This window comes from Stegodyphus dumicola, chromosome 1 (assembly GCF_044657685.1).
Source record: "Stegodyphus dumicola isolate Sdum_Otavi_A_Nest chromosome 1, ASM4465768v1".
Classification (NCBI taxonomy): Eukaryota; Metazoa; Arthropoda; class Arachnida; order Araneae; family Eresidae; genus Stegodyphus; species Stegodyphus dumicola.
In genome coordinates, this window is record NC_140768.1 from 228,105,255 (window position 1) to 228,130,735 (window position 25,481).

The window sequence follows — 25,481 nt, forward strand, 5'->3', positions numbered from 1 at the left end:
TCCATTATAGTTCTATTATATAGTTCCATTATAGTTCTATTATATAGTTCTATAATACTATATAATAGAACTGTAATGGTTTACATATAACCATTGTAGGGGGGAGCGTCTTACATTTCACTCATTAGAATAGAGTACAGATTGGGGGAGAACTTATTGTCTGGCTAATGCAGTTGTTATATACAAAATTCCACGTAAATTTTTTCAAACTGCTTTAGTCTGTACATGTTTCGTTATTGAAGCATTACAGTAATATACACGGAAATTCTGAACAAGTGAGAAAAGATTTTGGGGGATAACAGAAGGCAGCTACACGAGCAATATTCATCATAAAATATATGCTCGGAATACAAGCGCTGAGAAGTTAAGGGTAGTTTTCCACTGTCACGTTTAAAGAATTAACACGAGAACAAGAGGAGATTCTTCAGAAAACATTTTATTAACAGAACATACTCATAGAAATTGCTCAGAAGACATTCCGCCAGGCATTTCCCGAATATCGCCGCAACAACGGCGGTTTTGGCGACTAGATCCATATTAGTTTTAATGGGGCACTCGTAGATTAGGCTTTTCATATGGCCCCACAGGAAAAAGTCCAAACAAAAGAGATCTGGGGATCTTGATGGCCAAGCTATGGGACCACCTCGACCAATCCATCGCCCTGGAAACTTCGTGGTTCGTATAAACAGCAATCCTTTTGTCAATCAAAAGTAGAAAATGCTGTTGGGTGTGAGGACCGACCATTTTTATACCACTTATTTACAATGCCACCTAGCGGCTCGTCGTTACGTTCCGACCATACATTCTATGACGATTATTGCTCGTATATTTAGCTACCTTCTATCACCCTTTAAGTTTTGCCCAATTGCTCAGATTCACCCTGTATAACAACAGTAAGAAAACAAAAAACATTCATCCTATATTCAGACCATTACGATAGTATATAATATTTCAAATGTTTTCTTATTGTATAATAACAATAAGAAAACAAAAAGCATTCAGCCTGTATTCGAACCATTACGTTTGTATATTTCAGACTACATAGTCTGTACCTATTTCTTTATATGTTATTTATCATTAACTTTTGAAGAGGAAAAGTTATTGTGCTTTTGAAAAGATGGTCTCAGCTTAATTTTTGCTTGTTTGCACTCGGTGTGTAATAAAAATGGTAGTGCTTCACTTAAATAATAAATGTTTTGGGGGAAAATATTTTGTTGTATTCACAGTTTATTGCGTATGAATGTTCCGTATTTTCTTTCGTAAATAAAAAAATAAAATAAGAAGTAAATAAATAATATTTTGTTAATTTAATCATATCAGACTATGTACGAGTAATTTCTGGTTCAAATTTCTGATTCAATTTCTGATCAATCCGAACTGGGATATTTAAGTTGAGGCAGGTATATCTAATCATCGTGCTTTTTGTTGACGATCAGAGTTCCAATAAGAAAGAAAACTAACAAGAATGCGAAGAGAATTTTCCTACGCACTCTTACGGATCCTATGACTTTCCAAAAGATTACGTTTCCAACGTTTACCTTTCTTGATTTTGAGGATAAAATCGAATAACCTGGATAGATAACAACACAAACTTTAAAAAGCAATCGCCTTACTCTTAACGTTATACAGAGTGTTAAAAAAGAACGATGTTGTCTATTTTTCATAAATATTGATCATAGATATGTACTTCCAATAAAAAGTGTCTCAAAATGAGATAAAAAGTGTTTCGAAAATTGTCTCAATAGCATGATTGAAAGAATTTTGTTAAGTGCCTAATCTAAATTTACCATATGGTCCTCGTAGGTCGAAAAATCCTGTTGGCAGAATTTCTTTGTTTCTTTAATTTACTTAGTGTAAAAAATTCCGTTCAGAATTTGCACATATTAATAATTAATAGTTTTATGGCACCAGCTAAAATTTTTACTCAGTACAGGTGTTGCTTTATTATTTGCCGAGAATATGAAACATTGATCGCCAAAAAGAGCAAATTTAATTTTTTAAAAATTTTATTTATTATTTTTTTAAATTTATTTTTTTTAATCTGCTCAAAATCAGTTCAAAATATCTTAGTAATGTATACTGAAAAATGACCTAGATCTGTAAATTCGTTCTCGACTATGTTTACCAATTCTGGTCGTTTAAGGTATGGAATTTTCTCCATTTAACTTATCAATTTAACTAATGAAATTTTACTAATTGAATTTTTCCCCATGGGGAATGTATAAAATCTAAAATTGTATATTTACTAAACTGTCCTACACCTAATAGTTAACATTGTAATTGGAAGTACTTACATTAGGAAAATAAACTGCAGTCTTTTTTTTTTTTTTTTTTTTTTTAATAAGTTTATATACAGAGTAATCATAAAATCTTCTCCGATATATGAACTCTTAGCAATTTGTACGCTCAACCAATCGAAACAGAATTCAAGATATTGTTATATGAAGGTATGTGCTCGAGCTTGATTTAAAACACTAGATCTCACACGGTTACGATTACAGTTAAAAAAAATCGGAAACTTTCAAAAAGGCAACACCCACTTGTTTCCTGCGCAAATTGATGCACTTTGGATATAGAGTCATTTCCCATGTGTATCTTCGTGGCCACCACGATCTTCCGACCTCACTCCGATGGAATTCTGGTTCTGGGGTTATCTGAAATATAAGGTGTACGCAACTAGATTTGTCAGGATTGAAAGATGCAATAAAATATGAAGTTATATTGGTTCTTTGTATGACGTTACGTTCGTCATTGTTGGCAACAATCTCCCGTATGCAGTGAGTTATTATCTGCGAAGTTGTGAGCACGTTGAAAACGTAATTCTAGTAACTTTCTCCCCCCTTCTCTTGTGTTGTCATTGGTCCTTCATAATGCTTTTCTTTGCACATTTTTTACGCCGGCGATTTTTGTCATTCGTAGATCGTTCCAACGCCATTTATGTTTCTTCATAACTCTGCCAGTTCGCGCAGGAAAAAAGGGATATTGGTTATCCGACAATTTCAAAATTTTTTCCCTGTAACTGTAACGATGAGAGTAAATCATCGAAATCTCGAGCGCATACCTTTAAATATCAGTATCTGTTTGATTGGTTGAGCAGAAAGGAGTAGGAGTTCATATATCGGGGAAGCTTTTCATGACCACACTATCGCTGTAAATGAAATCTTAAATTATATATTAGTTCTTAATTTTCTAATTCTTTAAGAGACAACAAAAAGCTTTCCTTTTAATTATTTTGAAATTTTTATTAAAGAAATTAAACGTTTCTTCTCCAAATTCAGTTTGCAATTATAATTTATTATTATTTTTAATTTTTTCTTGTTAGAAAGAAAACATGACAAGTGTGATGGGTAAAGGTTCTAGATAAATATTTAGCAGTTGCCGATTTGAGAACAATCGGCAAGTGCCACAAACTCACAAACTTTTAAGCAATAAATTAATTTATACTGCATGTCTATAAACGCATTCTCTAGAACAAGGATTCCCAACCTTTTTCTCGCATCATCCCCCTTTAAAAATAATAGTTTTCATGCCGGTTTTTCGACCCCCTCACATTTTCTCTAGAATATATAGAATACAACAAAATCGTAGCACAAATCATTGCGCCTAATAATTTAAATATACAATTAAATTATGAACAGCAGTTTTAAAAGAAATGGTTGACTAGGCTTAATATTTTATTCCTTTTCGTATTATTATTATTATTATTTTTAAATTAGCAAATCTAATCAAGTTTTCAGAAATAAAATTACTGATTATTACCGATTCTTATAGCGCCAAAAGTTCGCTTTTAATTAATGTCATGGCTGCGCTACATGTGTTGACGCAATTTTTTAAAAAAAATTTTCTCCTTTAATTATTAAATCTCCTCGTTCAAAAATATTCAGCCTGCTTTCTGCATTCTTTAGTAAATTATTGACTTGACTAAAGTCTGCTTCTAGGTAAGAAGAGGAAAAAAATAATGTTGTTCAGTTAACAATTTTTATATGGGGATATTTCTCTCGGAGGGCTTTTAAATTTCAAAACTTAGCGTACCCATGCGCTTTGAATAAGACTTGTGCTTGAACATCCTTCATCAATACAATTAACTTTTTTTTGCAGTATAATACCAAGATCAAATATATCACAATTCAGTGGTTCAAATGCTAGAACATTCAAATTTTCAATATCTTGGGGGCGAACGTTAAAATTACCTTATAATTTTTGTAGGTAGCTTGTATATGACACTATATCTCCTGGGAAGGTTTTGTGATTTTAATTTTTTTTTGGGTGGGGGGAAGGCTTGTGTTTTCTTGTATTTCACTTTTTTTTTTTTTTTTCATTGCTCTTTTTACGTACAAAATGTTATTCATTTTTAAAATATATAAAATAATTGTTGTGTATTTTTGAATTATATTGATTTTATATTATTTTTCCCTTTCTGTATTATATAGTTAAAGTACAATCAGCAAATGGAAGTTATTGGAGTTGCTAAGGCAATAAATATCAAGATTCATATCAATAAACAATTAATTGGCGATTTTACATTATTAATAACTATTTTTGTAATCAATGAGATCTTCAATTCCCAAAAATTGCTCATTCTCATTAGAGTATCGACCTGCAGTTGAGCCCCTGATGATCATTGACCTCTTTACATCGCCCCCATTGGGAACCCGTACTCTAGAACGTCATAAAGTAAATATTTTTACTTAGAATCCCAGAAACTAAGAACTAAGTAATTATTTTAAACATTTAATTATGTTTAATTTCTGTAGTTCTGTGTCCAGAAATTTAAAAGTGCTAAAATAACCCCCAAATGTTTCTTTACAGTAAATAATAACAAGAATTTGCATCATTGCAGTCTTTTAACATCTATATTAGGGATATCAAAAATACGTTCTTTAAACCCTCTTAAAATTCAACCTTGGAGCTTATAATTTTATGTCTCCGCATTGCTGTGTATATGCAGTCAAGAATGTTATGATACCTTAAAACCGGAAATATATTTTGAATGTGTTTCAGATTTCGTCATTCATTTACGTCTGGAATTAAACCAATCAAGCACACCTGCTGAAAGATCTGTTTAATCAGTTGCACATTTCAACAGCTACTTTCTTTATCGACGAGGCCTGAATGCATTTCAAATGCACTTACGTGTGTGTTCTCATTAGGCATGCAAAACGCGTGACTTTTCATATCTTTTCCTGCATAAATGCTTCATAGGCATTTTGTATATAAAATATGGTTACAAACAATACTTAGCAGAGTATGATCTTTTACCTTTCCATGTGTCTTGTTCGTGACAACTATACACATAGTTTAATACACATTGCAGTTTAAATTACATCTGGGACGTAGCAAATGTCTTAGTCGTATGTTTTTATTTTTGTGAAACTGAGAAAGAATTCCGACATTATTAGCACACTTTATTCAAAAACTGCAGAAAAGCTCCTAAAGTTTTAGTGTGATCATAGCCTGTTTAAATATTTGAAAAGTCTGGATAATAGATCTCCTCTAGAGACCAAATGTGTATTAATTCCGGTGCACTGAGGGAATTTTATTTTTATAAAGATTGTGCTGAAAAAAGTCTTAAGAACTAATAGCCAAGTGACTGATTTCTATTATACTTCCTATGGTAGATAGAAACACTTTGCATGGAGAGGGAATTGACACGATGTCCCCACGCTTGTTCAGTCTGTTTATAGAAAATGAGAAGCACTTAAACAATGAATGATTCATGGAGTAGATAGAAAAGAAAATTTGCCTGTTAATAGTGCGTAATTGCATTTTCATTAATATTTGAATGCGCATATTTCCCAACATTCTAGGCCAATTTATATGTTGTACATATTCATGTAAACCAAACCGGTTTTCAAAATGTGTTCTGCGGAACTCAGGTGTTCTATGAGTCAAATCCGTGGGTTCCGATAGTCAAAATAAAAATCTGGAAAGAAAATTATAAAGCACTCACACTAGTGATTAGTGTTTATTAACTATTGTGTATTTATGACTAGTGTTAAAAACTATACGAATACATTTAGTTATCTTTGAAATGCAAGTGCACCTCAGTCACTAAATATAATGCAAAGCTAGGTGACGCCTGAAGCACTAGTTAATCCTATTAATGAGTAAATTACATTAGGTTTATGTTAAAAATTTTTATTTTTCTTTAATATCTTTACATAAAATACCTATAACATATTGATTTACGTTAAATGCCATTTAAGAATATATGTTTATAAGGGTGGGAAGGTGTTTCCCGAAAGACATCTTAGAGTTGTAAGTGTTCTGTGAGTTGACAAAGTCTGAAGACAATTGATCTAGACTAATTTAATAGCTTATTAGAAAAGTCTGTACTGTTTTTATTATCATTTATGGTATTCTGTAAAGAAAAAAAATTAAAGCATAAATAAATAACCGATAAGCATACTTTTACTCGACCTCGTAAGACAAATTATTTGGATATATGAAGTCAGGATATTTAGAGCTTTTTTATAGTTTTCAACAGAAATTTATGCCATACACATATGATGTTTCAAAATTCATATAATAATCATCTGCTTGAATGTGCTGAATGTGTTTCGTGAAGTATACACATATTCTGCCCTCTGGTCATTACGATGATTAACGGAGCAATTCTCATACCGGTAATTCCCAGCTCGAATTCCTGGCAAATTGGTTGTCCGTACACTATAGTATTGTTGTGGATCCACAGCCTTAAAATTCATCGGTACGGAAGTACTGTCGAGAAGCTGGTTGCATTAGAAAGTAGAGAAATATAATATCTATCGATGGATACTTTCTAAAAAGATGAAGCATTTTCGATTTAAATTTTGGGATGAGCTGGGTACTTCGTACTGTCACCAATAGTTCTAAACGACACGTGCACTCGGATTTATGCAAGAGACCTATTCGTGTGGCTGACAGATCTTAACGGCCCTTGGGATCTGTGGTATTTGATGGTGTGGCATTACAGGTAAGTCTGCGTTATATGGAACCCATAGTGATTAGTTATACTGCGAATTATCTGAAGAGTATGTAGGTTGGTGCTGTTAGGCACCTGTATATTTGATTTAAGGTTATATTGGGTCTGAGATTATACTGAAAACACTTTCTTAGGATTGTGTGCCAAAGTTTAAATCAAGAAAGGTTTGGGTTGGAAAGTTTTTAAAATTCTCTTCTTCTTGTTATATTTAAATATATGTTTGTAATATCTTGTATAGGCATACTGCGGAACGATGTGGATTATCTGCTAATCCAGACTTTTATAAAAGAAGTCTGGTGTATTTAAAATTGCTGGACTGTCTTAATTGCTGAGTTCCAAAGTTATTCTCCATGTATCAAATATTTACTTATAAATTTTATTCAATTCATAAGAACTTATTATTAAACTTATTGTTAAGAAACGAAATGCGATTTAAAAAAATTCAATAAAAGTCGATTTTGTAGTAGCAGCATTAATTTGGAGGTTATCCGCTCAAAGGTTATTTGGATTTGATATTCTACCGACACTGCCTGATAAAATGCATTGAAACCCAGAAAAAAATGGGAAATTAATTCAATTAAGGCTGTGTAATAATCATTCGACTCTAAACCGTGTGTTTGAAGAAATAAAGAAGAAAATTAGCAGTGATATCCTTATTTCTTAAAATAATTTCTTCGCAAATTTTTTTCGAGGAGAGGGGGGAAAAGAGGAATTTGAAATTTATGCTAATTTATAGTAAAGTATGAACTGAATTTTCTTTGTGTTTTTTATCAAATGGGGGGGGTTATATTGTTAGTATCGTGTTACTTATCATTTTTTGTTTTTAAAAATTCCAGTATTAAGTCTAGCACTTAATATTGTTCATTAAACGTTTTAAAAGATTTCATAAATATAGTTTCTGTAAGGTGTGACAACGGAATTTTTTGTTCTCCAACTTTGTTTAGAAATTGAATGCTGTTAACACAGCCGGAAATGAGCAATCTTATATTCTAGTATTTAATGAGATTTTAAAGTGAATCTTGTGCTGTAACCTTTGTGAAGGAAATCCTTTGAATGTACTAATAATGTTTTTGAAATGAAAACAATTGATAAAGAGAAAAGTGAGTTAATCTTTTTAGGGGGGAATCACCTGTTGTTATTATTAATTTCACTTGTCTGACCTTATCAGAATAAGCCCACGAGATTCATCGTGGCAAGGAGTACAAGATTACGCCTGTCATTGTCAAGAATCTTGGATATACAGGCTAACAATACCATTTTGCCCCGCCCCTCCAAATTTTGAGGAAGAGCACCCTTGGGGGGGGTCCGAGGATCTACCTCAATTTAACATTGAAGTAAATCCCTATATCGCTAAACTGGCGAGATATTGCCAAGCTAACGGTAGTTTGGGAGGCTGCATTTCGTCGCCAATTTCGGAGAAAAATCTCCAGAAGTTGCCAAATTAGTAACCATTTGGCGACATTTTGGTCCGGTCACTGTATAACTGTAATTGGTGCTGCAGCAGTTGAATCACTGATCGATCTCTATATGTAGCTGTATTCGTACCCGGCTCTCATATGTAACTTTGATTGTATATGCCTTCCAATAATTTCGAGAAATGGAAGGTACTGGGAATTTCTCGATGGCCGGGAGAAAACTATATAAGACCGAAGAGAGCATCAGCTCTCAGTTTTCAGTTTAGAGTTGACTTTGGAGTATTGAGAGATCTCCGTGCGGTCTTCGCTGTTTAGATGTGCTTTGCATTTTGTTTAACGTTTTTCGTAATCTGAAGTGGCAACTACTGATTGTGCTGTGCGATATTTAGAAGCGCTGTAGGAGTAGTTTTGTGGGAAGTTTCAGAATTGTAAAGTGTTTCTTTTGAAAAAATTAATTTTATCAATCTGTCATCGGTTCTGTGTTTATTCAATCTGGTACGAACACGTACGCATGAAAACATTATATTCATTTACCAGCAGTTACGAAAAGCGGAATTTCTAGTCAATCTGACTTCAACTTCTTTTTAATCTTCTCGTTGGTTACCAAGAGCATTAAAATGGCGAGAGATCGCCTTCAGGAAGTAGTGGCGCATTGATCATATTCGCAAATCGGATCTATACCTGTACACCTAGAAGTGGTTGTAATTCTCGTCTCAAAGCGATCAGCCGCGCGTCAGACGAGATTAAAGCGAATTTAGCCACCGCAGTTTTTTCCTCACATCTCAACATTTAAAACAAAAATATTAATAACGTACCGCATGGGTCTGAAAGAGGGAAATAAAATGCCTCATGCATATGTATGTCTCTTGGCAAGGAGCAACTGTGCACATAGCGATAAAGGCAAGAACACAAGACGAATGTGACCGTTGAAAAGGAAGAAAACACAAGCGGCGCCGCGCGGAAGCGTGTGAGCAATTAACTTATGTAAATGACCAAGAAACAAATAACGACCTTTTTTGCCCCCTCTTTTTGCCACCCTTCTTGCCCGTGGGTTTCGGTCGCTTTCATTAAGGCTCAACCGGGGTGTGGGATTTTATTGGAATTCTACTTCGTTAACTGTGGAAATTAGGGATGGGAGTATAGTCTCATTACTAGATCTTTAATGAGTGTGACGCATCTTTTGGAAGAAAGGAAATGCCTTAGGTTAAACCCTTTACATTTTTATTGTTAATTATTAATCATGAATCGTTGCGAGACCAGGTGTCTGCGGCATTGAATAGAGAGGATTAGTGTGTTAATCTCATTGAGTACTCTGTTATAGGATTGCAGAAATGCTTGCATAATTGTCCTCTGATTTGATGAGACTGTTACCTGGCATTGGCGTAGCATCAAAAATAATCTGCTGGTTGCTTCGACGTACATAAAGCGCTGATAAAAGATATAAAATATGCGATTGCTCATTTCTCTTCTGTAGTGAAGATGTCTCGCAGTGATTCATCAAGAGCGTCTAGAACACTGAAGAAGACGTTAGAATCTCAATTGAACGCCTATAGAGAACTAACAGAAGTTAGCTGAGGGGTTAGGGGAAAAGTTTTGTTTTGTTGTTCTCAAATTGTGCAAAGATAGACATACATTTAATAGCACTAATTGCGAAGGACTGTATTGATAAACATTTATATGAATTATCATATTGATAAACTAGATGATATCAAGCAGTAACGTTATAATTAAATTCTAACTAGAATTTTTGAAAATAACGATACTATGAATTGGTAACCTGCTTGTAAAGCACTCATTTATTTTACCTAACCAGTTATGTTCAGTACCTTTACTGTCATTCTCCTTTTCCGTTTTCCTGCCAGAATGTTAATTTTTATTTCTCGCATATTCAAATGAGGTAGATTTTGAGGTAGTTTCGCCTGAAGGTCGGGTTACTAGTTGAATTTCTGCTATAGCAGTCTGTATTCGGCATTGCTTTATTCTCGCTAACAGTGCTAGTCACGCCGGTATAGGTTCGAGCAAACTGGCGCATTATTCATTTCTGTGTAACCTTTGGCTAACTTAAAATGTAAATTACTTTTAATTTGAAAACATTACTTTTTTGTTACGCAATAAATGCTGGCTAGTTCTGTAATCACAAGAACTACCATCTGATAACTTATTGAGTTCTTAATAAAAGGGTTTCTACATCCTTCTTAAGGTCTCTGTTGTCTTACTGGACATAGCAATAAGTCGCTTAGATCCAGCTAGGGTCTCGTCGTAGTGTATGCTTCCCATGAAAGTGAGACTCTACAAACTGAACAGTAGTACATTGGTATCAAAATAATCAAAAATTGTTCAAGGAGAGCTAGGAATGGGACTAAATTAGTAAAGATGGTAATTAAATGCTGATGAATTGGTAATGACCGGAATTGGTTCTAGAATGCTTGTGATGGTACTGAATTTGAAACGTGGTATGAAATCGGTTGGCTTTGGTTTGGTTTAGTTGAATACGACAAAGCACAGTAAGGCTATCTACGTAAGGGGAGGAATGCCTTTGTGGAGGACTTTCTAAGGGAAATCGGCTGGTATACACATTACACATCGGAAAAATCACTAAAACGCGCAGTCAGCCCGTTCGCCAGGATTCGAACGTCGGTATGAAATTGGTAATAATAGTATTGAATAGTATCTGTGAAGGTAATCCTATGCTCATATTCTGGCTTAGCGCTTTTCCATTCTGCGTTTCTGTTTTTTGGCTGTAGCTACTAACGTAAAATTATTTCAAACCTAAATATCCTGCTGGCTATTTTTGTAAGCACAAGAGCTATAGCTATACTCTTTGCTATAGTTTTACTGTGTAATATCTGTATTTTAAGTCTTTACTGAAGACAACTCGTTTCGGCTACTTCCAGGATTTTGTTTTGAAGTGGTAACCTCCTGCTATTAACATTCACTTCTGAAATGGATCAGTCTTTCTGAAAACGTAAATAAATATATCTGTTGCACTTTACTTCTCTAAGGCGACCACTTCCACAGAATACTAAAATAATATTAGTCTTAATTAATAATAAGTCTTTTCTAATCACTATATGGCCCACCAGCGGCTGAGCGGCAGAGCCGCTAAACACTTGTAGTTCTGTCCGAGGTTGGAATCCCGCGAACGGGCTGGCTGCACGAGCGTTTTCTTGATTTTTCCTATGTGTAATGTGTATAACAGCAAGTTTCCCTTAGAAAGCGCTCCACAAAGGCATCCCTCCTTTTAGGCAGATAGCTCTCGACTGCTTTACCGTAATGGCATAAACCAAAACAAACCTAATCACTATATTCCTAATTGGTCTAGAAAATACGTATAGAAAGAATTGCATTTCATGCAATATCTTCTGATTCAATATTACTGTAGTTTACATATACATATATATGACTATGTTTACACGTCAGCATGCGCAAATTTTTAAATGCTAATTGTTGTTTTGATAGTCAGCTTAGGTTCATCGTAGTTATTCTTAACTTGGGTTTATCAAAGTCTGTCGTTAAATATTAATAATAAATTAATGATAGAATGTTTGTTAAAATGCATCTGCTAATTTAATTATGATGAAAATAGTTCTTGCAAACCTTAAATCATTCGTTTTTTATTAGAAATTAGAAATTCTTTATTAGTAGAAAAATAAATAAAAGAATAAATTATATTATATATTATAATAATTAAACTTCATTCCAGCGTAAAATTAGTGAATTATCTATTCTTCTTGAACACGAATAAGGAAATGCAGTAGTAGTTAAGGAATAAAAAAATTATTTTTTTCCGTGTTTTATTTAGGTTTTATTTCCTTATTTACCCAGATCCACAGAAGGTCGTAGTTTTTGATCACTTCAGCAGGCGCGTGTGTGTATTACTGCAAAACGCTTCTCATTTAATTCCACACATGCAGCATCTTGAGACTCCTTAGACTAGCCCTGAAAGCTTCGTTTCTGGCTGTCAGACTTGAAAAATAGTGCGACATTTCCATCTGTGAAAATACGCGGATGGTTTTAATTTTTAAAGACCTTCGCATAAAACTGGCGCTGTCGCAGTAATTCTCTTGTGAACTTCCCCTTGCAAGAAAAATTAATCTAAATGAGAAGAACACACAGATGACATTCGGAGTAGAAGGGAAGAGTGTGGATACCGCTATAAATTCTGCTTTTGAACGATGAGGGGAAAAAAAAATAGATGTCTTAAGAAAAAGCGCTGAATTAAATTGCTTTGCTTTGCTAGCCAGTCTTTATAATTCTTTGTAATATGATACTTACTAAAACTGAAAAGAGAAAATTATAAATTTAACTTTTTAATTAAAGTGGTATTAAGTAATCCATTTTGCCTTTCTTAATTAACATTTGAAAGAATTATTTCCATGTTTTACGATTATCACTTTGTTAAGCAAGTCCTTTCCCGGAAAAATAGAAAGCTGTTGCCAGGCCACGCGCAATGAGATCTTAATTTAACTTCCACATTATAGCAACGCATTGCGTATCCTGGGGCCATATCAAAATAGGCCGTTTGAAACAAGTAAATCGTGAGCGAAATGTTATATAGTATAGTATATAATGTTATATAATGCATTAATATGCACGTTTATTTACATGAAGTATTAATGGGCATTTTTTATAATATTTTGGCATCTTTTGATGCCGTCAGTTATATTAAAATTTATATTAACAGCAAAATTAATTAAAAACTCTTCGTTTCCTAAATATTACTGCTTTGGTTACATAATTTCTGTTAACTCTTTAAAAGATGCAATGGAGACAAAAACACGAGAGAAGAAAAAGATTAATGATACAATTTTTTATTAGGCGTTTTAATAATAGTACTGAAGTTTCTCTTTTGATTCATGTTTCTGACAGGCTTTGTAACTTAACGAAAGTGATAATTATCGAGAAAATATTTAAAAATAATTATATAAAGAATGATGATTGGTAAATTCGTGAAAATCATTTTGTTTCGATGCATATTTATATGTCTCGAATCAGAGACGTGAATGTAAACTCGTAGAATCCTTGGTTCATTGTTCAAAGCGTAAAGTTTATTATTATGCATTTCTTTAAAATTGAAAATATCTTTATCTGGGCTGCCAAAATCTACTTTTCTAATGTTAATAATTATTGTATTCTATTAGCAGTTAAATAATAGGCAGGGATTTTAAATAGCACATTGTCTTTAAACATCCATCAGTGTACATGTTAATTTAACCAATTAATCGATAATGTCAGTAATTGGTTCTTTATTGGAAAATGTATTGAGAGCCGCCTTCACAGCAATTATGCAACAACTTTTCTCTCTCTGAAATATTTAAATAAACAGAAGACATCGATTCTTGTTGTCTTCTGTTACCGTCAAACCTGGCCAAACTAAAATAGCATTAAAATTACCCACCTCAGAATAAAAATGTTGTGTTCGAAAAGAAGAAATAAACAATTCTTCGATAGCTAATGATAGTCGGAAATTTGATCACAATTTTGACTTAGAAATTACCCATAAAATGTATTCATTTAGTAAATTGGATTTTCTTGAAGCATTATATATTTACAAAAACTTATCCTCTTTTGTTAGTGACATTAGTTCCATTCCTGTCTTTACCCTTTCTAGTTCTTGATGTTTTATTACTGCTTTCCTCGATAGATGGCGCTACATTCGTGCTCGCCTTGTTCCTCCTTTTCACTTCCTTGACCGTACTCGGAGTTTCACCTGCTAGCTCGCCAAAGTTATGTGGCCTCAGAGACGCAATTTTCTTACCTATCATATTACTAGCATAATCCTTATCTATATCCCAAATTTGGAAAAAAATTTACTTCTGAAGAGTAGGGATCTGTATCTGATATCGCCCTCGAAATTGAAAGAATGTTATTCAAAACCTGCGCCAAAGTTAGCTTGCCTTTTTGTCTAATTTTAATGTTAATTAGTGAAAGAAATTCGTGTAGGCTCTATTAATTCTTGTTTAATTCTTAAGCAGAAAGCGCTATTGCTGCGAAGATGAGAGAAGCAGAGGAGAACAGGGTAAGACATTAAGCTAAGGACATGACAGTGAGATATATTGCGCATTTATTAAGAGAGAAAAAACAAAAGAAATTACATAAGTTTTTGATTTATGTCCTGAGAGAAGCGGATGAAGTTTCGTGTACAGTTGAACTTCGATTTGTTATTTTTCAAGGAGATGAAGGGGGTGAGTTATTGAATCAGAAAAACACTGTAACTTAATAACGTTTATTACTTTCCACTTAAATACACCATATTGAATTACTTTTTAGCGAAAACATCTTGTTTTTTAACTGAATTTAAAATATGATTTTCGAGAATTAAAGTGTTTTAACTGTCCGAATCACTTTGAATTTTTACATAGATAAACACTCTTAACATTTTTGTAAGCATAATAAATCTCAATTATCATTATTTCTTGTTCATTTTTATCTTCTATTTCGCCTGTATATATCTTCTAGACCCCCCCCCCAAAAAAAATTTAATTATGCGAACTTACAGTAATAAACTGATGAAAACTAATAAAATAAACGTATTGAAATTTGCTGCAGAATTATATTCGGAAATGACGCTACAAACGCGAACATTGAGTTAAGGACCACAGACGAAGCATTACAGAAGTAGTGTGTTGTGAGATTTATAGTCCAGACGGAAGGTAACATACATAATAAATACATGTTAACTCAGTTTTTCTCCCAAACAGTCCATGCGGGAAGCATGGAAAACGAGCCCGAGCACTTGCCTGTGCGTCTTTGCTTGAAGCTGGTTTGCAAAGGGATAATTATTATTTAAATGATCTTGATAAATCCTGGTGAATTAAAAACCTTTCCTTCCACTGGAAAATGCAGCGTCACTGTGTTTGCTTCAGCTATGGAAAGCTTCCACAGTTTCGTATCATAACGATATGAAGATCTGATTCTGAATTAGCTAATTTCAATACGAATTTCTCTGGCCACACTAAGTCTTCGTTCAGCCTCACAAAATTGTATTGCGCTTCTCAGTGCACAAGGTAAGAGACTTAATGAACCGAAACGTATCCTAGATTAAGTAAGAAAATGTCCAAAAGAACTGCAAACTTTATAAATCACTAATGCAAAGCTTACCCTGCTAAAAATGCCCCGTAGAAACCCATAAAATTTTTTACGGGGAATTGGCCTACGGGTACCCGTACAGCTCTGTGGGTACCCGTAGGCCAAATCCCCGTAAAAACCCACAGACAGAAACCCGTACAACTGTACGGGTACCCGTAGGCCAAATTCCTGTAAAAACCCATAGAAAGAAACCCGTACGCCAAATACCCGTAAAAACCCATAAAAAGAAACCTGTACGTTTGTACGGGTACCCATAGGCTGAATACCCGTAAAAACCCATAGAAAGAAACCTGCACGGCTGTATAGGTACCTGTAGGCGAAATACCCGTAAAAAACCTGTAAACAGAAACCCGTACGACTGTACGGTTACGAGTAGGCCAAATCTCTGTAGAACTGTAGGCACTATAAACAAAATCCCAGTAAAAACCCATAGCCAAAAATCAAAACTTTAAATGCATATCCATCCATTGGCCAAATTTCCATTAAAAAAATGGATATTCTATAAAAATGGTCTATGCCTTGTAAAAACCAGTAAACAAAAGCATGTACACCTATACAGGCACCCATACGCCAAATCCTGTAAAAACCACTACACAAAAATCTACAGACCAATAAAGGTACCTCTTGGAAAAATCGCTGCACAAAACCCATAAACAGAACCAACAGCATTATACCATAGTGGAGTATCCATACATAGAATCGTACATAGAAGAGGGTATCCATATACAGAATCCCTATAAAAAACAATACACAAAAATAGAACTGTAAATCAAATTTCCATAAAAACATAAACCAGCAGAAGTACATAATTAGCACTGATGAAATGAACAGAACTAAATTGCAGAGAAAGCATGTAAAGTAATTTTAAATAAAACTCAATGCGAATAAATAAAATTTTAAAATATCTAGAGGCCTACGAGCCCGTCCTTCTTAATGCATGTCAATATCTATAAACATATTACAAAATATTTGTATAAATTCTCTTTACAAAATTTTAAACTACCTTTATATAATTCTGAAAATAAAATGAATAGAAAGATAATAACCAAAGTCATGATTCACAACCATCGAATGATATATGTACTATATATATGTAAGAAAAATAAGGAATATGCAAAAGATTAAATTAGCAGCGTAAAATTAATTTTCCTTCTCTATTCTAAAATCAGTAATCTTTCTGCACTGCATCATTTGGAGATTAATTCATGTCATATGACTCTTACATAATTTGATGTTGTAAAAGAAACTAAAACTCAAACAGCCAATAGTAATTTTACAGCAGTATTAACTATCAAAGACGAGTAAAAATGCATCGAGAACCAAAATTAACTCGGTCTGAATTAAGATTTCACCCTTAATGTAACGCATTTGCTTTTTACACTTTGTATTAGCTGGATTGCAGTCTGTCTGCTCCTTGTTTCTTACTACACATTTATCAAAAATGTTAATTTTTGGAATAGGCATAAATAATGTGCCAACTTGTTTGTGGCTGCAACATATTTGCTGAAAGAAAAGTTGAATTAAATCTACCTCGACTGCCAAATTTCTTATTCATTGTGGATTGGAGTTTCAACATCTCTAAGCCATCAAAATTCTTGCTGTTCATTACGGATTCAGCTGCTTGTATTCGACTACAGAATCTATTACATATATATATAATATCATTTCATTTGATGGTTGCGGATCATTACTTTGACTGTATATATATTATTGATTTCATTATAAATATATACATATAGTACTGTACCTCACTGCATATATTTGTATTTCAGTTCTTTAATTGGGAAATTAAACAATTGTATTTAATCACATCAGCTTGTTTAACAATTTGATACCTAATGAGAAATGTATTGCCAAAGGATGGTACTTTCTAGCATCTGCTTAAATTTTAAGTTACCTACAATGCACTAAACCAAATTAAAAAACAAAACTAGAAGAAACCCAAATTTTCAGGAAGAGAAACATTATTAACAAGCAAGCAAAAAGGATACGGGACTTGCAAATTAGAAACTTAGCAAGTATGCTAAATTTGAACTCTGTTATCCCCTTAAAGCTCGCTTACCAATGATAGTAACACCCTGCAGCTTATTATGACATGCATACACATAGATGTTTTGCGTGGAAGAAAGGATGAATCCAAGAATATAATGTAGTGAAGAAATAATAATATACAAACACTGTGTCGACCCCTTATTACAATACTTTGAATGTTACCTGTATCTCTCAAAAGATAAATGAAACATGAAGATAACATATAATAAACTTAATAGTACCCAAAATACAATAAATTATATTGTAACAAAATGAATTTTAAAAAATTTACAAGTTTCAACAAATACCAATTCTCAACGCACAGTTCGGGAATTAAGAAAATATCTCATTGTGTATAATGTTTTATTCCGTATCTCACTTTTAGTGCTATATAATCTTCCACAGATTTTATATAAATAAAATCTATAACATAATGGGTATTTATAGTATATGTAGTTCTTGATGTAAAAAAGATAAACTTTCGTACTGTAAAAATTCCATCTATGTGAATAAGTATGAATATATTCATATACACATAATTATACTAAATAACTAATTTAATGAAACTAAATTCCTATAGAAAAATGGGGAAAGTGTAGAATCGCCCACTGCTTGGCGTGTTTTTAAGAATTGCACATACTCGGTATCCATGTACACATCGACCTATTTTCACTTAAAAAAACATCTCAGAACTGCACAAAAGTGCCATTGTGCACTCCTTTGACTTTATTCATGTACACATCAACCTATTTTCACTTTTAAAAGTCAAAAGAAAATTGACAAAAATCCAATTCCTTTTACTTTTGTACAAAGTGCCAAATAAATAAGTGGGTGATTCTGCACTTTACACGAAAAAATATATATAAATACTATTTACCTATATATATTAATAATTTATTATTACACAAGGTTTTTCATATATCATCTCAAGGGAACATAAATTTAATTAAAGCGATGCATTATTGCAATAAATTTGAGTCAGTGTTTTAGGTGCAAGTTATTTAGATTTCTATTGTAGAAAGAATACTTGAAATATTGTATAGAAATATTATTTTGAACCATAAAAATTCTCAATAGTAAAATTTTAAAGTACTGAAAAGGTAGCTATTGTTTTTGACAGTAGATTATATAATATAAAAATACCTCATGCTGAGCATTTTCTGAAATTACAATGCTAAATGAAATTGATGTAGTGCAGTATTTAGAAATAATAACTTTTTGTAAACAAATGTGGCTATATTCGCTTAGTTGTAATAACAGTAATTTTAACTGCATTTGTATAAGGCTATACAGAAGATTTATTTATATGAGTTTTCATCCTCAGAGAACAACCGGATTCCCTGTGGAAGTGATTCCGAAAATAATGTTTAAATATTACTATATTTGAAAACAATGCTATAACAGTGCCCTTATAAGACTCATGATCCGAAAAGCTTTGGTTTTAAATGTCTCGTAAAATCTTTCAATTACTTCTGCAAAATTCATACCCACGTAAAAATTACTACACCGAAGTCAATTGATTATACAGCAAAACGTTCCAAAAACAATCAACTCCACAATTCAAGATAATGCCAGTTTCCTGTCGCCTGACAAAACTATGAATGATTTTTAAGTCCTGTTATTTAATTATTGTCCTGACAAATGTGCCATTATCAGAGGTGGTCATTTAAGAAAATAACCACTATATGAGGTTTCAACTAAATGTAATTTTTTTTCAAATAAATAATTCACGTTTTATACTCCCAAGACTATTACATTTAATATTACATAAATCTTATTCACAAATCTATTTCTATTTCAAAAGCAATTTATGAAAAACACATTTGAAATTTTCTTCATCAAACTAATAATAATGAAAATTAAAGTATGCATAAAAATGATTATATGTGTTTTAACAAAATATTTAATGTAAAAATGGGGTTCTAGTCTCATACTTGTAAAGAAAAATAGACCAAAAAGAAAAAACAATCTAAGCTACTATGATCATCTAAATTTTCACATAATTTTAGTAGTGGAAAAAAGATTTCTTAAGCTTGTATGTCTTGTCTACCCCATTCAATAAGTAATAAACACATTAAATACTTCAATGTTTATTTCATTAATAAAACTTACCTTTTTTGCTCGCGAAATATAATTAGTACATTTTTTAAAACATAAAAAAACATTCTTTTTGCTCGGCCACATCATATTAGTCGAAAAATTCAAAATTGAATCATGCAAGATCATTTTTAAGTAAGGTATGCTCAAATTTATTAGTACATAAATTGAAATGATAAAGCATCTACATGAACAAGCTTTAAAAAAGTATTTCTAAACTGTAATCAAAAACATAAATTTTCCAAAATACAGTTTCAGTAGAATGCAAAAACTACATTTCTGCATCTGCACACTGAAACAAATTATCAAGCCTGAAATTATCACTTTTCAGTCTTTAAGCACATTGTTTTTCAGGATAAAAGTAAAGATGCAAAATCAATTTCACGCTCAGAAACTCCATTTCACAACTAGTCAGTTATCAGCAACGTTCTCTCAAACATTAGACACGATTACACGTGCATGGCTTTAGTGGTATATTCATTGTCAGTGCTGGTATTTTATTATTTATTACTAATTTCTAAACAGTAAAACATAGTAAAATTTGTAATACAGGAAATCCTATTAAATAATATATTGCATTACTACAACCACGAAGAAAATAACACCACCATCACACAACAATAACTAGAGCGGCGCCATATTGCTTGTTTGGGAAACTTTTGACAGTGGGGGAGGGAGGGGGAATTTTTTCTTCACGTCAGCGTTAACAGGGAGAAAAGTTTTGCGATTGTAAATGAACTTGTTCGCGTTAAAGAGATGTTGGTTGATACCGGTGTTTATTTGTAATATCAGAAATGTAAGTGCTTATGTGTGTGTATTCAGAGAACCAACTCGTAGCAAAAACCACCTCCCTAAGACGACCGCCTCTGAAAGAGACCAGTATTTCTGAAAACATAAGTATACTTTGGTATTGAATATTCCCTCTGTAAGGCGACCATTCACAAAGAAAATTCTGCAAGTGTGTCTGGTCGCCTTAAAGAGATTCATTCCGTAGATGCAATCTCCCTAAGACGACCACCTCTAAAAGATAAACGTATCTCTGAGAACGTGAGTATCTATTGGTATTGAGCATCACCTCTCTAAGGCGACCACTTGCAAAGATGAATTTTTATTTGCGGCTGGTCGCCTTGGAGAGACCTTGTTGTGTGTGGTGTATATGATTACTGTTATTGTTTCCGAAAAAAGATTTAAATAAAAAAATAGCATATTTAGTAAAAACCCTCTCTAAAACGACCACCTGCGTTTACAGGTTACTCTGGTGGTCTTAAAGAGATCATATTTTCATTATATTAATTTTATTGTTTACAAGAAGTATATTAACGTCAGATAAAAAAATAGCACAAACCCATATAAACCAACAGAAGATTTATTCTTATATTGATACCAGTAAGAAAACCAGCAAAAGTCAATATAAACCTATACAAACAAGTACAAAGTTCTGCCATTGAATGTTGGTTGTATGGGTGTCAATTGATACCAGTAAGAAAAACCCACAGAGATCAATAGAAACCAGTAAAAGTCCATAGAGACCATCAAAAATTTTATAGGTACCAGTAGAAAGTTTTACTGGTTTCTATGGGTCATTTTGAAACCAGTAAAAAAAACCCACAGAGACCAACAGAAACCAGTAAAAGTCAATAAAAACCCATAAAATCTTATGGGTACCCATAAAAAGTTTTACTGGTTTCTATGGGGCATTTTTAGTAGGGTATTCCTTAAAATATAAGGCGATGATCTCTCAGAAAAATGGCGAAATATGAAAACGGTCCACGAACAGAATTTACTTATGCGGTAAAACGATAGATAGTTCGAGGAAGGACGGATGCAGGAATAAATAGTATGATTGATAATGAACTTCATTCAGGACCAAAAATAGTCTGAAATCATAGATTGAGGCTCTGCAGTAGTTCTTATCAGTAGGAGTGTAACTTTTCCAGTTATTCGTAAAATCCATACTCATTATATAAGCCACCTTCTATGTGACATATTGAATAGTGAATAGAATAAATAACGAGGGGAATTTCGTAGATCTCGTATTTATGCCTATATTTATCACCCAGAGAAGAAATTAAATAAGAATTTTTTTTCCCTCCAGAAATGATATCCATTACTAAATGACCTACAAGTAAACAGTCAGATCCCACTGGTTGTGCCCCATGCGAAAACAAGTCTTTATCGTAGAACTGTTAATGAGGAGGATAGGCACGAGTGTTATGTATGGTCATTTCGAAGCATTGGCCTTGAAGGTACGCGGATAAATGTGGGTGTGCCCTTTTTGATTTTTGCACGTGCGCCCCCCCGTAGAGCCCATCCCGGATCATCACCTGGGGGGTCAGCCGATTGACAGCTGAAAGAGGCTCCGCCCCCAAATGCTCACCTTCGTACTTCTGCTGTTTTTGGTAATAGTTCAAACGGTAATGACTGGATTGCTATGAGCCTTAATTGCTAGTGACCTTCGGGTTTTGTAATTCTTGTCACTTGATTGACTGCTCGATTTAGCGGGAGTCATATGTATTCCTTAAGCCTCCGCTTCCTTCGTAACAGGTTTGAAATTAATGAGTTTTGATTGAAATATTTGTGTGGTGGTAGATGAATTACTCGCAGGGGATCGAGAATAATTATAAAATCCTACTCAAAGCCCGTATTTTTTCTTTCTACGAACCGTTTTCATATTTCGCCATTACTTTGCATTCCTCCGAGAAATCAAGGCCTTTTAAGGAATAAGCTTTGCATACTAAGTGATTTCTGAAGTTTGCAGTTCTTTTGGACATTTTTTTACTTCATGCTAGACACGTTTCAGTTTCAGGTAATCTCTTGACTTGTGCACTGAAAAGCGCAATTCAATTTTGTGAGGCTGAACAAAGACTTAATGTGCCCAGCGAAGTTCTTATTAAAATTAGCAAATTCTGCTCGTACAGAATCTGATCTTCATATCGTTATGAGACAAAATTGTGGAATGTTTTCCCGTAGTGACTTTTATAATCTTTTCATAGCTGAAAGCATCCACACTGACACTGCATTTTCCACTGGAAAGGAAAGTTAGTGTGACCAAGATTTATCAAGATCTTTCATACAATAATCATCATCGTGAATAGGGCCGGCTTCAAGTAGACGACGCAAGCAGGCGCCCGAGCCTCCATTTGCAGAGAGTGCCGTTTTCCATTTAAATTGCTTTTTTCTCTGACTAATATTTTCAGTAGATTAATTTATAGCGCTGAACTGTAGTAGTCATAAGTGTATAAATACACCGACAAGGCATTTCATAAGGCGGGGGCTTATGATGTCTTAAAAAAAAGATTTCGACCCTGTTTTTAATAATGTTAAATTTCAAAAGAATTGGATGTCGCAAATGTTTGACATAGTTTTTCTTTTACGATTATTTATTTTCCGTTTATTTCTCTTTTTCTCGAAAACCTTTATATCACTCTTTTAAATCATATTTACTGTGAATGAATATTTTGTCAAAAAGTTATAGTTTTATATACAATTTGAATACTTTTTTGTATTCAGATTTTATGAATTTATTATTAGTAAAACAATTAATGCTAGGCGTATTAATTCAAATGGAAAAGGACTTTGGCAGAAAGGGGAATGGCATAGAACACTAGAGCCTATACAAAGCATCATTTCGTAAAAGATAATGCAATTAAAGCTGGACAACAGGTGCATCATCACTGGCATATTAAATAAGACGAGATTAAGAGTCTTTGAAAAGACAAACGATTTATAATGTTCAAGAAGTCTAATCAAAAATAATGAAATTAAGAGTTGTGACACACAACAATCGAAGGCGTGCCGGAGTACGACAGTGACAGCAATTGTTAGGACAAAAAAAAAAAAAAAAAAAAAATTAATCCAGAGATTGGGTGTATAAATAATAATAATGTTATCAATTTTGATATCTTATTTCAAACAAATTCTTCATGTTAGCCAACGCATCAATTATAATTGAAGGTTACATTTTTGGGGCCATTACCGTACTCACTCCCGTTTGGAACAATTTTAGAAATTCTTTTCTACATTGTGAAATGTATTTCCTATGCATTCAAGTTAAGTGTAAGTGTTTAATATGCACTGATATAATTAATGAAAACGAATTCATAAGTAGCTCCATTTCTTCTGCATACAGTATTATATTTTTATTATTATATATATATATTCCTTATATGTATATTTTCACGGGAAAATGTAAAATAGTATTCGTAATGTTCAATATTTTTTGTAGAATTATAAGAACAACTTTTTTATTTAATTTACAGTGGTAAAAAGATATAGATATCCGTAATGCGTAAGCATACTTGCTTGTCAAACTGTGCACAGATATCTGGAAATATTAAATTATATATTCATTTAACCCAAGTAGTATCTGTACCTTTGCTGTCTTCCTTTTCTATGAGCTAGTTCGTTTTAGATGAACTTGCATCTTCAAAGCAAGCTATTCCCGGATGTAATAGCACTCCTTCCTGATAAAATGACCGTCAGTTTCCCATAAAACGGTCCACTTTCCCATCTGCTGTCTTGCAAACATGAACGGTAATTGGACAGAAGCTATAATCCTAATTGTGTTGGAATGAAATTCGAGCTTGCTTTCCAACTTTAAATTGAAAACTGTTTGTCTCCATAACACATCTATGCGAAATAAATCACGATCTCCTCCAGCCGATCTAATTAATCGATTCCTTGCCCGCTGTGCAAATTGAAAAAGGAAAAGATACTATTATAGTATCTGTCGTGCGCGAATCACCGCCTTTAAGTTTTCTAAACTTAACCACTGCTACTGGTACTGTAAAATAATATTTGCTAGTCTTTGAACGCGGATAGACGCCTTGTCTGGATTTCACAGGATATTCCAAAAAGGTAAGCAAAATTAAACTCAGTTATTAAATTTAAAATAAGATAAAAATTAATCGCAGATTGTCGTCACTTTTATTAAAAAAACTTTACCGTTTTGAACGGAGTTAGGCTCGGCGTTCAATAATTGTTAGTTATTACATCTTGTGAACTATTTTCCGTGTTCACTTTTTATTATGATTGGGGTCATTATTACTGAAAGATCTACTGTCGTTGATGGCCTGCAGAAACGCAGCTAACGTTTATAAAGTGTAGAAGCACACTCTATATGTGCTATTTGCTTACAGTTCTAATTGTGTCTTAATTTTTAGCGTTTATTTAATTTCTTCTAATTCTAATTAAAGATAATTTGGTTAATTCATGAAAATCTATTTCGAGTTTTTTTAATAAAACTGTTTTCAACTTTGTTTTATTCACCGGAATCTTTTTTGAAAAGATATGTATAAATCATTAATTCATAAGAAGAACATCATAAGTTTCATATTTTATGGAATTAATATTATTTTTAAATGTGAAGTTTTAAATTTCTTTATATTATTCCGTTATGAATGTCTTCGTGTTACACTATAGAGTAGTTGGAATAATGGTTTTGTTGAAAAGTTACCTATAACTCTTGACATGGGCTCCGAATAAATAATTAAATTGCATACTTTCAGCCAAAATACCGTTTTCATGTATAGCAAGCTAAGAACTGATAAACTGTTACAAATAATCTCTGTTCTATGTATACCTGCATGTATACGAAAGCTAAGTAACGCATAAAAGCATACTGTGAAAGGAATATCAGCTGATTTTTAGATTTACAAAATAGATCAAAAGAGCATTTAAAAGAGCTTGAGTCCCTGTTAAAACATTTTTAACAATTAACTTTCAAGTTACTTCAAAACATCTTTCAAAATATAACTTACTAGTATTCATTCACTCTTTTAAGATAATCCTACTATAATTAAACTTAGGAGATAATATAATCAATTAATCAATATTATTTAGTAAATAATATATATATATATGTCCGTGTGTGCAGAATAAAAAAT

General features: G+C 33.0%; 1 protein-coding gene across 8 annotated transcripts in view; it reads left to right on the forward strand.

The window, feature by feature from the left end:
• Window positions 1-25,481, forward strand: part of LOC118196166 (zinc finger homeobox protein 4-like) — a 392,029-nt gene that overhangs the window by 310,790 nt on the left and 55,758 nt on the right. Inside the window, exon 1 of one of the 8 annotated variants that reach the window (XM_085826210.1) lies at window positions 24,327-24,453. The exons of the other annotated variants lie outside the window; for them this stretch is intronic. The gene's annotated coding sequence lies outside the window, so the exon portion shown is untranslated. Of the gene's footprint in view, window positions 1-24,326; window positions 24,454-25,481 lie in introns of those variants that run through there. 8 annotated transcript variants of the gene reach the window in all.